The 17,305-nt window shown below is 44.5% G+C and overlaps 1 protein-coding gene across 1 annotated transcript in view; it reads left to right on the top strand.

The window, feature by feature from the left end:
* The first annotated feature begins 453 nt into the window (after positions 1-453).
* The window catches only part of FAM163A (family with sequence similarity 163 member A), a 120,728-nt gene continuing 103,876 nt past the window's right edge, over positions 454-17,305 (top strand). Inside the window, exon 1 of the mRNA XM_053250615.1 lies at positions 454-813. The gene's annotated coding sequence lies outside the window, so the exon portion shown is untranslated. The remainder of the gene's footprint in view (positions 814-17,305) is intronic.

The raw sequence follows: 17,305 nt of genomic DNA, 5'->3' as shown, positions 1-17,305 counted from the left end.
ACTCCCTTTCCCACCCCCCACGCCCCATTTGCCCCGAAGCTCAAGTGAATTCTCAGGGGACCTGCTGCCCTCCGGTGACTCCACCCTTCTTAGTCACGGCTGAGCCAAGGCTCAAGTTTCTGGGATTGTCTGACAGACACTACAGCTTCTGGATGCTCTTGGGTGCCTCTCATCCTTCTTGCCAGATGTTTACTGAGCTACGTTTACGCGCAGCTGACTTCCTTAGGGACAGAAGGCACCTGAAGCTAAGCCGAGACAATCTCAAATCCTTTGGCTTCTTTGGATTTTTACATTATTTTTTAGCCAACCGTGATTTCTCCTCCCCGCCCCCCGCACTAACACCCCTACACTGGCTGAAAAACGGGGTCGCGAGCATTCATCATCGCTCTCGGGTATTACCCAGGCTCTGGTTCCAACTTCTCAGCAAGGATTCAGCCTCTTCGCCCATGCAATTGTGCCTTTTCTCCAGCCGTCTCGGAGAGTGCGCGTGTGTGTGTGCGCGTGCCGGAGTGGGGGCACTCACCATCCAGCTCCCACCCACAGACGATGAAGCATAGGCGCCCCCTGCAGCAGGGGGGGATCCAGCGCACCCTTTTGGAGAGCCTCGCCGTGAAATGTACTAGACCGTCTCAGAAAGCGTGAAGGCGCTCGGGTCGCCTCTTCAAGTCGGTTCAGTCCCGCTTGCCCTGCCCTTTTCTCCAGTCTACACATTTCTCTCCCCCCCACCCCCCGCAGTTGCTGTTGTGGTCGGGTGTGTTCGGACACTTGCAGGGCACGAAACCGGGCGACTGAGTCAGAACAGGCGCCTCCAAGGTAAGTTCTGGATGCTCTTGTAATACTACTTACTTCCCTTTCCCCTCTTCGTCTCCGTGGATCTGTCGGAGGCATCTGCTCCTGGGTGTGTGTGCGTGTGTCTGTCTGTGTGTGTTGCTTGTGCTGAATGAACGCCTTTGGAATGGAACACGAGGGAGAGGGAAGTCAGAAAGGACATTTCTTTGCAGAACTGCCCGAACGGCTTGTACGTGGCGAGGGAGGGGAACTGTCCGCCCTCTCCTCCTCTGGATGGATACTCTTGGCGTGTTTCCCTCGGTCCCAGCTGCGGTGGTTCTGGTTTTGTTGACTCGTGGGACACTTTGCCACCCTCCCACAAGAGAAGGGACACTCGGTTTCCAGTAATTTCCCTCCCCATCGCCACCCCCGTCCACACATACCCGCCCCTTCTGAAAACAGCTTGTTTGTTTGGGGGGATCTGTGAATCCGGTGCGATGTCTTTAGAAAAACAAACCAACGCGGAGGAGGGACGTGTTGGAGTAAGCAGGGATTCCTTGGGCTGATTAAAATCCAAACGTGTCTCTCGACCGAAGCTTTCTCCCTTCCAGTCTGTATTTGAAAATAAAAGGCGAATACTATTCCACCCCCCTTCTGTCTTTCTGGGGGGGGGGGTTGTTAAAATTCTGCCAGATGAATGCAAATGAAGAGAAGATTGCTGAGATGTGTTGGGGGTGCTTTCTCTCTTGTTGACATCCCTCCAAGGCATTTTGGTTACAAAATTAATTGAAGCCTTTTGCATTTTGAGTTTTTTGTTGTGGGGGGAGGGGGAGAGGATCGTGGAACAGCAAGAGGCAGCTCCATGGCAAAGATGTCAGTTTTCTTGCCTTCTCTATTTGATTAGAGGGGGAAATGAAATGAAGGTCTCGGACCTCAAATTGTATAAAGAGGAGGGATGATTAATGTGTTGTGCTCTGTTATTTTCTTCTGAGTTGAAAGGTGGCCCTACAGTGAGGCGCACATCCCATCTGGCAGATTAAGGGTGGTGGGCAGAGTGGGAGATGGGCAGACTTGGATCCATGGGGCACACAATCCATCAGGAAGTTCTCCGGCTGAAATGATTGTGCCTTTCAGTGGGGAGCACCCAAAAGAACTTCCAACTGCTTGTGACTGGTGTTGATGATGGGTGAGATCAGGGGATACTATTTCAGTTTCTTACCTCTTCCTTCAATATGTCTTGGGCCAGCCCTGGCTCTGCTTTGTGTTAAAGCTAGTTTATGTTGTTGGGGGGCTGCAGCGATTGCCAGAGAGAGACTGTATATTCAAATCCGTCTCCCTCCCCACCAAGGGTAATTGTGTCTGACTCCATTTCAGAAGAAACTCTTTTTGCCTCCATCTGATTTGTATGTTCTCCTTCTTGCCAGTCAGCTTGGGAATTGCCTTCTCCTATACCCTTGTCATATGCAAGGGATGCTATATTTGACTAGGATTTCCTTTAGCTGATTATTTATGTTGTCTTCCTCAGCCATATGTGTCTTGACTCACTTCCTTGAGCTGTCTCAATTGATTTGGTATATTTTCTTTACTTGAAGACATTTCTGGAGGAATATGCTTTGCTTGTGTCTCTCCTTGTGGTCAACTCTGTCTTGATGATGACAGCTAGTTTCTTGTAGTGGTCTATTTGTGGTGCAGATATGGGTTAATCTGTGGAATATTTTGGTTGGAAAACATGGTGGGACCTGATACCTTTGCGCATGAACATCAGCTTGAAATACTGAGTCAGTCTATTGGTTCATATCATAGGAACATAGGAAACTGCCATATACTGAGTCAGACCATTGGTCTATCTAGCTCAGTATTGTCATCACAGACTGGCAGCGGCTTCTCCAAGGTTGCAGGTGGGAATCTCTCTCAGCCCTATCTTGGAGAAGCCAGGGAGGCAACTTGAAACCTTCTGCTCTTCCCAGAGCGGCTCCATCCCCTGAGGGGAATATCTTGCAGTGCTCACACATCAAGTCTCCCATTCATATGCAACCAGGGCAGACCCTGCTTAGCTATGGGGACAAGTCATGCTTGCTACCACAAGATCAGCTCTCCTCTCCTATCAGGGATGATAGTTGATGATAATTGAGCTGATAGGTTCAAAGAACTCGGACCCTCCAGCTACTGAGGGCCCCCCAGCTCTGTCCCTCCCCATTTTCTTCATCATTTCTCTCACTCTGAGGGGCCTACAGGGACAGGGGCAAAAATGGGCCCCCTATCCCATAGCTATGACTCTGGTTCATATAGCACAGTACAGTTTGCTCTGAAAGGCAGTCATTTTTCAAGGAAGGCCTCAGGAAGAGGTCTTTCTTGGCCTTGCTACCTGAAATGCTTTCACTGGAGATGTTGGGGATTATTCTTGGGATCAAATAATACAATACATCTTCTCCTGAGTAATGGTGATTCCCTAATAATTATTTTTTGGGGAGGTTGCAAGTAAGTATCAAACTTGGATTGAAAATTTGTCTATTAATTTGTGTTCCACCCAGTACTTTAGCATCCAAACAACCCTGAAAAGTAAGTTAGATTAAAAAATTGACTTCAGGTGCTACCACTCCACCCCATTTCCCCTCCCACTGCCCGATCAGTTTATTAGCTGAGCAGGGATTTGAACCTGAGTTTTCCATGTGCAGTTGTTACCATGTTCCTGGGCTAGCACCCTTTATGATCCCAGGACTGCAGTTTGATGCACACTTACTAAGAAAAAAGTTCAGTTGAATTGGTTGGCTAATCATATGAGTTTCAATAGTTTGTTCACAGGGAAAAATTTACACACTTAATGGCAATTGTTCTGAAGGGGGGGGGAATCCTTTATTTGTTCTTAGATGTCCACAAATGTCTCAAAAGCTATCATCTTAGAAGAGGCAGTCTTTCTTGTGTGAAAGAGAAGGGGAATACCTCTCATAAAATGGCACCTGTTGCCTGCATTAAAAAAAAATTGACCTCCCCACTTGACCTAGTATTCATTTTATTTATTCAGTTTAAACATTATATCTCACTGGTTAACTTACTACAGGTTCTCAAAGCAGTATCCAGTACAAACCTTCAAGATCACAATAACACACACAAAACAAGTGAAAACAGACCTACAAATTCACACACAAGAAGACACAAAAACTAGGTTGTCACTTGATTAAAGAAATCAATTAGTCAGCTAACCATGTGAGTCTGAATTGATTAATCTAAAGCAGTATACATTAGGGATGTTGTTTGCTGTGGTGCGTGTCCCTGAACCAGTTTGGTCTAATCCACTGGCTGGGCTGGTTGGGTTGACGAACCAGTTTGAAGTGGTTTGTGATCAAACTGCTCAAGCTGGCCCAGTTCATGGTGGACCAATTCATGCTCAAACCAGTTCTGCACATCCCTAGTGTACGTTTGCATGTGAGTAAAAATGTAGTTCGGTGGGGGTGGGGGGATACCATTTGTTTTTAGGTGATGCACACATGTTATCACAGCAGACACCACCTTGGAAGGGATATTCCCTCCTCTGAATGTGAGAAGGAAGAGGAGAAATCCCTTTTCATAGAAGGCATCTACCACGCATCTATTAATAAGTACCTGCATTAAATATAACTAACTTAAAAAACAAAACAAAACACCTACTGCTGATTGATTTGGGATACCTTTTAAATAGGTTTTAAAAATTAATTGATTAATTGACAAATGTTGCAGTCCTAAGAACAAGAAGATAGAAAGTGTGTACACGTCATATGTAGTTCCATCCTTAAAGGGATAATTTAATTATTTTATTTTATTTTTATTTATTTTTACACTTGTATCCCGCTCTTCCTCCAAGGAGCTCAGAGCAGTGTACATGGTTATTTTAATCCTCACAACAACCCTTTGAGGTAGGTTAGGCTGAGAGATACATGACTGGCCCAGAGTCACCCAGTGAGTTTCAGGGTTGAATGGGTATTCACAGTCGGGTCTTCTTGGTCCTAGTCCAACACTCTAACCACTACACTGTGCATGATAAGTAGCCCCTTTCCTTGGAAGGGTAAGGTTGTTCCTGACTACTTACCCAAGACACTATGTTTTTTTGAAAGTCACGCAGCTTCAATGACTCTCTTTGGAAGGGCAGCCCACTCCTTTTTATACAGAGACTGCAATTGTATGACCACCGATTTGGTAATACAACCCACTGAATTTAGTGGGGTTTACTTCCAAGTAAGAACCACCTAATGGCATAGTGGGGAAATTACTTGACTAGCAAGCCAGAGGTTGATGGTTTGAATCCCCGCTGGTATGTTTCCCAGACTATGGGAAACACCTATATCGGGCAGCAGCGATATAGGAAGATGCTGAAAGGCATCATCTCATACTGTGTGGGAGATGGCAATGGTAAACCCCTCCTGTATTCTACCAAAGACCACCACAGGGCTCTGTGGTCACCAGGAGTCAACACTGACTCGACGACACACTTTACCTTTACTTCCAAGTAAACACACACAAGATCGATCTGAATATAACAAGTTTCATATCCAAGTATCTATTTTCATTTTTGTCTTGGAGAATAAGATACCACATACGAGCCATGGTGTATGTCTTATGGAACCAACTTCTGAATTCTTTATGTTGTAGTAGGCCAGTTTTGGGTGAAGCCAAGCAATCTAAAATATTGAATGAACTTGCCTAGAAAAATAAGTATTGACTAGAAATTGTTATCACCTGTGGTAAAGCATTTCTCTTCTCGGCAATCTGTCCTTCCCTGACTTCTCAGTCTGTATCTTGAAAGGAAATATGTATACTCACTTTTTAAAAAGCACACCTGAGAATTAAAATTAATGATCTTGCTGAAGAAAGGCCGTAGGTTCTTCACCCCATGTAACAGTCTGTAATCCACAACTGATGAACATGCTTCTGCAAGGAAAGAAGGGACTGCATGATTATACCTGTAAGAAGTGAATAAAAGTTTTCTACTATGCTCTTGGTAATGTTGAGAATATCCATTTCTCTTCTGCTTAGTAGACAATTCTGTGTGATCTGGAAATCAGCATACTTTAGCAGAAATTGGTCTAGTGAAAGATGTTGTATTTCCTATCTGAGTGTCACAAAGCATTTTAGTGAAATGTGTACCCTAGTTGGGTTTTCAAAAAGATGTAATGAAATTAAAATCCATTATTGCTGGCGGGTGAGGAAGCACATGGATATTAGGTTGGGGTGGAGAGAGTTTCCCTAGGGACCTTTGATTTGTTTCCCTTTCCATATTCATAATTAGAAAGGCAAGTTGCATTCTGCAAACAGCTTTGCTTAGCCTGATGATTAATATCCTTTCAGTGTGAGTCATGATTGTTAAGATTGTCCTAGAGACCTAAACAATATTCACTGTAAAAGGGCACCTAAGATAATGTTCACTTTTTTCCTTTTCCAGCTGCTGTTCCTCTTCATAGTATTGATTCTCTCTGTGTGTAATGTGGAGATTTCCATACATGCTGTAGAATATTTTGTCAAAGGGCTCTTTGAGCTTTAGTGCAATGCTGATTATAATATTTCTCATACTGAACAGTACTCAGGCTGCTCTGCAGCCTGGCAGCAGTTTGAACTGGCCTGAATATAGTCACAGGAAGCTTGGGCCATGATGTTTCCACTGAGCAGCTTTGCTAGCAATTTAGGAATGGTGATATATGCTGTAGGTAATTAGGAAAGAGCTTCACTTGCTGTAAAGCCAAAGGCTAATGATTAAACAGATTAAACAAAAGCTAACGACAGCTAAGTCCTGGGCCTTCTCAGGATTGTCTCTCTGCATGTTTTGACCTGTGATGATGCTGGGCTTAATTTTAGCCAGGACCCAGTCCCCAGAACATGATTTATTTCCCTAGAAGCCTACACCCGAAGAACTGGCTGGTTGGTTCAGATCAAAATGTAAATTTCAGTGCTCTGTACACAAATCTTCTTGGCTCTTGTTGTCATCACACTGCGCTCTTCCTCTTACCTCTGGGTTTACTAAACAGCCTTGCCTCCTGGGATCTCTTCCCCGTCCTTGGGCTTCTATATAAACCTCCTCTTGTCCTTCGGGTCCATTTGTCAGTTATGGTTTGGGTGTAAACCTCAATGTGTTCTTCCTTCACAGAAAAGGGACAGCAAACGTTCTGATAGCTTTATTCCAGGCACATTTGAAATGTTTATGATCATTCCATGCCATCGCAGCAGCTCAGCCAATTATCTTGGAGCTTTACTACTCACAAGCATAATATAATACAGATTTCATGTATATATTATTATTTCATCTTACCCTATACTAAGGGCTCATGGAATTAAAAATATATTCCCACAGGTGTCCCAACATTGGCAAAAATTAGTAACCTCTGGAGGGTCTGCAGGCCTGGCTGTAACATGGAGCTAAGCCAATGCCCTCCTCCTGCCTCTCCAGTGCTAAACTGCTACCTCCTTCTCAGCTCAGTAAACCAGAGGCAAAAATAACCCCAAGTTGTCAGGACTGCATAATAGCGCCAGTTTCTTGGCACACCACAATATCTTGTGGCATACTTGCCAGAAAGGTCCATACTGATTTAGGTCATATAATCTATCTAGTTAATGAGCAGTTTAGAGCAATGGAAGTTTGGGTGATGAAAGTTCTGTAGCACTGATCCTGTAATGGCGTTCACAGGCGGTGTACATATGGTTTGTAAGACCCCTTCCCAATTTCAAAACCCAAATTGAGGCAGCGGTGGGTAGGGGAGAAAAAGAAATAATAGTTTTTCAGAGATTTATGGAAGTATGTTTAGTGAAATCTGTCATCTATCTCTTTCAAAAGATTTCCGTGAAATATGTACCCTAGTCAAGTGTCTTCAAATCTAGTTGATATCCAGACTAACAGTACGTTTGCACAATGAACAAAGATGTGCTTGTACAAGAAGGTCTCAAGACCGCACAGAGTTGCCGTGCTCAGTGATGTTGTACAACTGCACGTGGAAAACCTTCTCTCGAACATATACGAGGTTGTGTAATTCATGTTTTACTACAATTATGCAGTTTATCAACATCTTCTGCTAACACAAAGACTAGCCTCAAAGAAGCTCTTTCTTTGCACAGCATCCTTAGACTAGCACAACAGCATTATGTCAACACAACAGTATTATTATTTATTAATTAATTACATTTTATATCCTGCTCTTCCTCCAAGGAGCCCAGAGCGGTGTACTACATACTTAAGTTTCTCCTCACAACAACCCTGTGAAGTAGGTTAGGCTGAGAGAGAAGTGACTGGCCCAGAGTCACCCAGCTAGTTTTATGGCTGAATGGGGATTTGAACTCGGGTCTCTCTGGTCCTAGTCCTGCACTTTAACCACTACACCACGCTGGCTCTAGTCTGTGACACAAGCTCCTGGCATAGCAGAACTCGCCTGCGCAACATCCTTGCTCAAGCACAGTGTCTTCCCGCAAGTGCAGTTTTAGTCAGGATGTCAGCCTGTATTCTTTGTTTGAGCCCTTTGGAGGGTGATCTCACTCTGAACTAAGCTGGCAGAACAAAAAGCAAGTGACTATAACTAGACTCATTCTGCCTCTTGAGTACTATTTCCATGCAACTGGCCACTTATTCTGAATTGCTTTTCTTCCCCCCACCCCATAAGCTATGCCTTGTTTATACATTCAGTGGAAGCAAAATACATTTATTTGTCTCATTTCTATCCTGTTCTTCCTCTGTCTGAGTGGCTTATGTGGAGCTCCCAGCGGTATTCTACTGACCAGCTCCCACCCACTTAGTTTCAAAACTGTTACAGCCTCAAGTTTTACACCATTCCACCAACTCCTTGATTATGGTCTAATAACAGGACTAGCTTTACAGCTAGAGAGCGGTAGGAGGCTAGTTAGGGTGAATTTGTGCAAAGGCCAGTTCCTTTTTGGTTGAAATTTCTGACTTCCATTTGCAGTGCATTAAGCAAGGTGTGGTGAGTAAGACAGACTGTAGTATTTCTATGCTATCCGTTTTGAATCAGTCCACTGTATGATGGCTGAGGGGCTGCTTTCAAAGTCTGCCTGGAGAAGGCAAAGTCGCGGGAGAAGAGGGCACTTTAAATTAGGGTGTCAGCATTTTCCTAGGTAGGGACAGCATAGCTCCATTTCTTGTCTTCTTATTTTCTTGAAGGATGAGTAAATTATAATAATAAGTTTTAAAAAATTAAATGAATGATAAAAGTCATCAAGATCGCTTTACATTAGAATCTTGCTGTTGTCAATTTGCTGTCTCACTTATTAGTAATTGCAGGACTTTAACCAGTCCAGCATTCATACGATAGACTATAGAGATGTATAATCTTTCTCCTCACTGTCCCAATCTGAGTTCCTCTTTTGCTGAGCTGGGATGAAGATCCAGCATTTTCTCACCAAGCAGTTTCACAATTTGAAGGTCAGAACCCTCAATATTAATGGTTTGCTCCTGAGATGAAATATTTAACATGGCTCCGTTACTGCCTCTTCCTTGAAAGTATGTTTCATGCTTCATTTGGCAGTGATGTTAAAAGATTTCATGCCATATTTTTCTTTCCACTCAGCTGGAAATCTGTAAAGTGTGTGTGTGTGTGAGAGAGAGAGGGGGGGAGGGGGTACAAATTTATGCAGAGAAAGTGTAAGCAGTGTGGATATTAAAGTCTGAATGTATAATGTATGCATCTTGTGCAGTTGGAGTTTCTGTGTATTTATCATTTGTTTAGACCAGCTACAAGATATTTATTATTTCACTCCAAACCTCCAACATAAATATGGAGCTCTTGGACTATTTCAGTACCAAGTTTTAATGAGGGCTGGAAAAATAATTAGTTGATACTATTTAACCAGTCATTTGACTCCTTATCTTTTTACTATGATCAGATATTTCAGCCAAGGACATTTCAGCATCACCTTGCTTGGTTTAAGTATGCTAAATCAAACAAGATCACTCTCTTATCCTCTTTGCACTATTTCCCAGTATGAATGGACCATAGAGAAGTATGTTTCAATGACTTCACCTGTTGGTAGGTATTCTCTCCCCCATCCCCTCCCTCAAAAACAAACAAGACACAGACACACAAAGACACATGTCCAAACATCTTCTGGAAGTACTACTGCATTTCGGGTGAAGTGAACTGTAATATGTATTGTTCATCAAGAAATAATTTATTGCACAATGTGTAATTAACTTATAGAATTCACTGCCACAAGATGTGTTGGTGGCAACTTGCTTAGATGGCTTTGAAAAGGAATAAGACAAATCCACAGATGAGGACAGGTTATCAGCAGTTGGCAACTATGATAGTTAAATCTGATCTTTGTGTAGACAACAAAGTTCTCAGAACAGTTTGCACAGACTAAGAATATAAAGATGGTTCCCTGTCCCCAAAGGCACAAAATCTAAAAAGAAAGAAGGTAGACAATAGCAACCACCACCACCAAAGGGATGCTGTGAATGTGGTTCAGTAGGGCCAGTTGCTCCCCACCCCCCACGCCCACTTAAAGAGGAAAGCCACTTTCAAAAGTGCTTCTCTGCAGCTGGTCGTTGGCTGGTCGGTAATGCTGGTGTTGTGATGTGCATCATGTTGGCCATTGATTGGAGAGAGGCCATAGCTCAGTGGCAGAGCACATGCTTTGTCTGCAGAGAGTCCCATGCTCAGTCCCTGGCATCTCCAGATAGGGCTGGGCAAAGTCCCTCAACCGTTGCCCATCTGGGCAGATAACATCTAGCAGAGTGGGCTGACCAATTGGATCTTGGACTAAATGCCTCCCTGCATGGTGGCACTCCCAGCTACAGTGAAAGAAATGGCAATGTGGCCAGTCCTGAAAATGAATCCAGAATCCAGAAGACTGGGGCCCCATTCACACATAATGTTAAACCGTAATTAAATGGGACACAGGTTGGAATTCCTGTATGTCTGAATGCATGAAACCATGGTATTATGGCAAAAGCAACCTGCGGTTTCCCTCACCAAACTTCAATTTAAACCCTCAATTTGTAGTGAGTCCAAACCTCCAACCAGAGTTTTGGGGCAGCTGTGTTATGGCTGAATGCAGGCACTACCGTAATCACAGTTTCATGCTGTTCCTGGAACCAAAATCATAGAGAAGGTGGTTGAGATCCACCCACTCCATGCCTGCTACACTTGATGGCTGCCTCTCCAGGCACTTGCCCCACCCCCTGTCTCTCAAGCCATTGCCTAGCAACAGGGCTGCTGCCACATCCCATCCCAAGCTTCTAAGCCTGTCAAAAAGAAAGGGAGTGTCCTCTTCTCACTGATAATCAGGGATCCCCTCTCCCGCAATTCCCCACAGTGGCTGCTCTGCATACACTGCTATGCAGATCCAAACCCAGGAAATATGAAAGAGTGTGAGGATCTATTCCCTGTCCCAGTGTTCCCCAGTCTGCCCACCTGGGACACATGGAGTAGCAAATTCCCCTTTGGGTGCATGGAAGGGTTGCCTGTAGAGGAAGGGGTCTCTGTGTAAAAGTTATGTTACTATACAGAGAAAACAGGGCCACACACAAGCAGGGCTACCTCATGAGATTTGGTAGTAGGCCTATTTGGCTGGCCGACTTCATGAGAGCACAGTCTGATGGAGGATGGAAGGTCTTGGAGCCTCTATTCCTCCCCAGTGGACTGGCCCTCTCATGAGAGGTCTAATCCCTGGCCGACACGAGGACAGGAGTGTGGTATCTGGACCACTAGAGAGTAATCCCTGGACTATTTTGCCTTGGTTGGCCATTGCAAGAGCATCCTTGGTCACAGTGGACCAGGCCCCAAGATCCTTTTCTCTCCCTCATATACATATTTCCTCTTAGGAAGTGGGATGATCCCTTCCCGGAGTAACAGAAAAATAGTGCCTATCTGCATCCCCCCGTTGCCAGCAATTGTGCTTGTGTGAGACTGTTTTGGTGCAGGGCTCTTATGAGCACGGTGGTGTAATTGCTGTCAGAAGAAGAGCTTGCATGACATTTAAGGGGGTTTAAATACCTTTTCCCTGCCGTGGGCAGTCCATTCATTCAGAAAAGGCACAATCACACTTGGCATGCCCTCTTGAAGGTCATGGCCAATAGCTGCTGCCCTGCTGGTGTTCTGATGCCTTGCTCACAGTTTGGTGACGCTAGCACTACAGAGCTTGCTGGGATGCAGCCTCAGCACACAAGGAAGAGGGAGTAGCTCCCCTACCCTGAAACTGGAGGTTGCTGGGCTGCAGTTGGACGAACATCTGTGATGCGATTCACGGTTACAGAAATTAACCATGAGTACGGCAAACCCTTGTTTCACATTGCGTGTGATTGTGGCCTATGTTACTGATGGGTTACCAGTATACCCTTTCTGGGCAAGGTGCTTGAGTGAATGGTGGCTGGGAAGCTCCAACCACTGGATGGCAATGACTCTCTAGATTAGTTAATATCTGCAGGTCAAGCTGCTGACAGAGACAAGCACAGAAGCAGAGGCTGGTTGAAAAGAAGCCATTAGGGATGAGCAAAATGTTTCAGCATTGAAACATTTCAACTTGAAACAGGCTATTTAGAGAGTTTCAAGCTCAAAACAAAATACCATTCAAATAAGGGGCCTGTTTTGAGCTCAGAACAAAAGGAGGGAGTTTCAACATGTATTCAAAGGGACTGGGAGGCAGAGAGAGCCCTTATAGTGTGCCTCTCTTGAAGAGGATACATCAGGAGAGGAGGAAGGAATCAAATAAGGTTCGATTTTCTGGTTTCCTTTTCTTAGCACTGAGTATAATATGCTGTGCTATTGCTGCTATAACTGTCATCTGGTATCTCAGATTGGCAAAGGCAGAACTTGGGTGCCCTCCTTCCTTGAGTTGTAGTATGTTTTGTTTGTGAGATAGTGTTGTGGTGAGAAATGGACAGTGGCAGGTAGCGGTGTGTGTGTGTGTGTGTGTGTGTGTGTGTGTGTGTGTGTGTGTGTAATCTTTTGGTGATTGCTGTGATGAGCTCCATGTCTGGCCTTGAGACTACCTTGTGCTTCACTCACTGCTCTGGTCTGCTCTACAGTCTGCATTGCAAGGTGTACTCAGTCATAATGGGGCTGAAGTCTATGCTTGCTGGACAGATTTTTAACCTTTCCCCCAAACCCTTAAAGGATCCTATGGGGGGGGGGGGTTTGAGAGAAAGTTCAGGAATGTGTTAAAAACTTCCTGCTTGCCCATTTTTTGTGTGGGTTGGGTGGTGGGTAGCACCAATCATGATCTACCACACAATCCACTTTGATGTCCCTAGGAGCACTGTTCCCATGGGGAACAGTGGGCTGTTTCAAGTTTCCCCATTGTTCCCTGTGGCCAATGCACTCAATGTTTTGAGGTTTGTTCTGTTGAAACAACAACTGGTTCGACCACTGTTTTGACAAAACGTTCCAGCCATCTGTGTTCTGTTTCAAGCTTGAAATAAAATACAAAATCTGTTTTGTGCACATCCCTAGAAGTCATATCTAGGCCTTAGAGCAAGCTGAGAATGAACATCCATTGCCCCTGAAAGACTCTATTCTACTTAGCTTAGAACAGAGATGGTAATGTGGTCCTCAGAGCACTTCAGAGAGTTGCCTTTACTCCAGTTTTCAGTTTTTAAAAGTAAGATTGTGGTAGAAAGACTGACTAAAAAACTATTTAACATGTTTTGCATAATGGTGTTTTAATTCTGAAACTGGGATTTGAATGGTTCTGCTTTTTTGAAAATTGAATACCCTTGAATACACAAAGCTAGAGTTGATTCTTAGTTCCTTATTCAATTTGGAGGTGTATGCTGAATAAGGATCTGGGATTCGAACAGTTCATCTGCACCTCTGACCTGAATAATGAACTAGAAAGTTGGAACTGCAAACAAGGCACCCGTCTGGTTTTGAATACAGACTAGCTTTAATTTCCTCCAGCTCAGAGACCTTATTTTGATTTACATGCTTGTCAGGACTGATTCCCTCTCCCTCATCTCACCCAATGTTTATCTTCCCCTTTTTTGCAGTGAGCAATTAATATAAACTGTAATTCAGGTGCCTTTGGAAGAGTGGCAATTACAAAACTTTAAACAATAACCTTAGCAAAAATGTGGCAGTTAATTATGGAACTATATCCAAACATTTCAGAACCTCATTCATTAGCTTCAGCCCTAGATGTCTCTAGCTGCATTCCTTAGTATCTATCACCTACTATTTTAGGGCAATGCTATTCATTCACTAATGGAATAATAATTGAGGCAAGGAGGGCATTAAGCATCCTTCCAAGGCCACACGCACGGTACCTGTGGTATGTAAAAACATATCTTTAAACCCTGATGGCTGCTACTTCTAGGACAAAGGTGTTGCCAGCTAAAACACTGTAGTGGAAGGACAGGAGCAGCCAAGGGGAACTAGCTTTGCCCCACATTAGAATTCTGAAAGAGAAATAGTGGTGTTTTCTCTCTGAAATACTGTGACCACACTTACTCATGCACATGTACTTTATGCACATGTGTATCTATACCTTTGGACTGACTTGGGAATTTAGTTCAAAACGGAATTTGCAAGTATTAATAGCAGACAGACTGCAGTCTGGACACAGGCAAGTGCCAACATCAGAGCACCCCAAACAGACTCCGAGACAAAGCTTTTGAAACAAAGAAATAAAGTTTATTGATAAAGCAGAGGCACAATGTAAGTGGTGGAATTTGGTAACATCGATTCTGTTGCAGTTACTGTATGCAGGGAGTGAAGACAAATCCCAGGGACCATATAAAGAGGGAGGCAAAGGGAGGGAGTGAAGAGTGTAATAACAGGTGTTGAAATGAGGGGCATAGCTAGGGGAGAGGGGGCCCGTGTTCATCCCTCTCTCTGGCGGCCCCCCCAGGGTGAGGGAGATAATGAAGAAAATAGGGAGGGAGGGAGCTGGAGGGCCCTCAGGAGCTGGGGGCCCATGTTCTTTGAACCCTTTCGCTCAATTATAGCTACACCCCTGATAATGTAGACAGAGGAAGGGAAGAGGTGAGGGAGGGAAAACAGATGAAAAGAGAGAATTCAGAGCAGTAATACTTTCCCATACCTGCTGATTTGTGTGTGATGCCAAAAGGGAGAACTTCCACTTGGGAAGATTTAGGATCCTGCTGCAAAGAACAGGCAGGGAAGTGCCAGCATGGCACCAAGGTCTGTGATACTCCATGTGCCCAAAGCTAACAGTGAGGAGCACCCAAGTTCCCAGGCAGTCAGGTACAGGAATTAGTCTACAGCAAGCCCACATAGGGAATGGCCCAGCCTTGAAGGCTTTGGGATTTCACTTGGGAGTTTGCAGACAGCCAGGCACAGGGATGAGCCTACTGAAAGCATTACTCAAAGATTCTGGGTTCCAAGAGTGTCCAAGGCTGCACAGTGCATATCTCCTTAGGACAGACCCACACAAGAAATGCCCAGGGCTAGTGATTTCAGCTTGTGAGGTTCTGGACCTCCCAGTCCACTATTCCAGTTTAGGGGGCCCAGCAGCCCACTAATTCAGCTCAAGGGGAAAGGTTTGAGTTCAAAGTGGATCCTCACCCAGGTAGTTTCTGGGGCAGTAGCAGGCAGCTCTTGCCACTGGTCTACTATGACAGCAGTAGCAAATATGTATCCCAGGCAGGCTGTCCCTAGAGAACCCTGGTGGGGTGCAGGGCCTGGGACAAATCAGACAGTGTTGGGGGCCCTTCCAATTAATTTTAATGGGGGTTAAAATAGTGGGGCCTGGGGTGGTCCCCCTGCACGCTCTGTTCCCAGGAACCTCGCAACTGTGTCTAGAGGATATGACCTTTTTAGGGTTCTGTCCTCTGCAGAATCCCAGTGGTGGTCAAACTTTAGGTTTCATGGTGGTCAAAGGGGAAATTACAGGTACTGGACTTGAAGAGGTTGAGGGTGTGGTGGTGGCTATTCAGAGGAAGCACAGAACAAAACGCTGCTATGCTGAATCTGCCTAACTGATGGACCTGAACTTGATTGGATTCTGGGGTGTACTTTATTGGTCAAAGGTTTTTCAGCCTTAAATACTATTTTGCTGTGTCAGGGACTCCAGCTTCATTAAGAATGCATGGGATTCAAGGGGTATAGTGTGGTGCATATGTCACCTTTTGCTAGATGGCATTTACTCTTCTTGGGTCTTTGCACTGCTGCTTGATCGGAGCAGAGACCAGTAAGGATGTGCAAATAGATTTGAATCTGGATCAATTCGACTAAAATCTAAGCAATTTGAGCAATTTGAATTTGAAGCAAATTACCCCTAAAAAGGGTAATTTGATTTGAATTTGAATTGAATCAACCAGATTCAAATTCTAATCAATCTGGCAACTGTTTTGGTGCCTTTTAAAAACATAGTGCCAAACTGAATATATGTACAGTGACTTATATTATATTAACTTTTTTAAAAAAATTGTTTACCTGTAGCCCCTTCGGGGGGCCTCTTGAAGGCCGTGGGGGGTCTGCAAAGGTTTATCCTCCCCCCACTGGTCTCTAAGGACTCGCAGGGACCATTTGAACATGTGCGGTGGCCATTTTTAAAAATATTTTTTTTAAAAAAAATGGCCACTGAAAACAAACAAAATGGCCACCAAGCATGCTCTAATGGCCTCTGCAAGGCCTGGCAAGGCCTAGGGCCTCACAGAGGCCATTCGAGCATGTGTGGTGGCCATTTTGTTTTTGGCAGCCATTTAATTTTTTTTTTAATTTTTAAAAATGGTGCCCCCTTCAAGTGGCGCCTGGGGCACATGCCCTGCCTGCCTTACCCTAGATATGCCTCTGCCAGCAGTTAGTTGAGTAGTGCGATGCTTCTCAGTGGGTATGCTTAGCCTCCATGGCTCCCTCTGGTGTCACTTTTGTTCTAGCAAAAAGTAGTTCTTGGAGGGGTTGATTTTCAGAGAAGTTGTGGCTGGACTGGAGAGACTACCATTTCTACCATTTCCCTCCTCTGCAACTCCACCCTGGACACTCCCCCCCATGGAGTTCCAAATGCATGTTTACCTTTGCAAATATGCATCAGAACCCCACCCCAGGTGAGAAAGCAGTTTAAGGAAGGGGAGGGGACCTGCTGTGAAAAAACACCAGACAGCAAGGGGTTAAGCAGACTGCCACGTCTACCACCATTTCTCTGCTGTCAATTGCCCTCTCCAAGAGCTGCATTTCCCTAGAAGCAGCAGCAGCTGTTGGGGTTTTAATAGATATGTTGGTAACTTGTCCCTTGGCCCTAAGCCAGGGCTGGAAGAATCCAATACTGGCACGTAGGAATTTGAAATGTGTTTTCGTGCTATGAGATAGAGGTTAGATAAAGTTATAATATCCTCTCATGTAAGGGCAGCTTATGTTGCTATAAAGAGAATGCAAGCATTTGTGTTACACAGAATTCTTCAGATGGAGTAGAATGGCAATTGACATTTAAAACAGCCCCTTTCCCCACCCAACATCTGAGAGCTGAGGCACACTTTTTCCTGAATTAAAGTTGGAAGCACACTTCACTCTTGTACCCCCAAATATTTCCTTTTAGAGTGTGTTAAGAATACAAATTACCCATCCTTGGAGGAGTCCATCTGCTGTGTTTCTGTGTGAGTTTCTGCCTTCTG

This window comes from Hemicordylus capensis, chromosome 4, assembly GCF_027244095.1.
Source record: "Hemicordylus capensis ecotype Gifberg chromosome 4, rHemCap1.1.pri, whole genome shotgun sequence".
In the NCBI taxonomy this organism is placed as follows: Eukaryota; Metazoa; Chordata; class Lepidosauria; order Squamata; family Cordylidae; genus Hemicordylus; species Hemicordylus capensis.
Note: the sequence above shows the minus strand (reverse complement) of the source record. Positions and strands in the feature narration are given on the sequence as shown.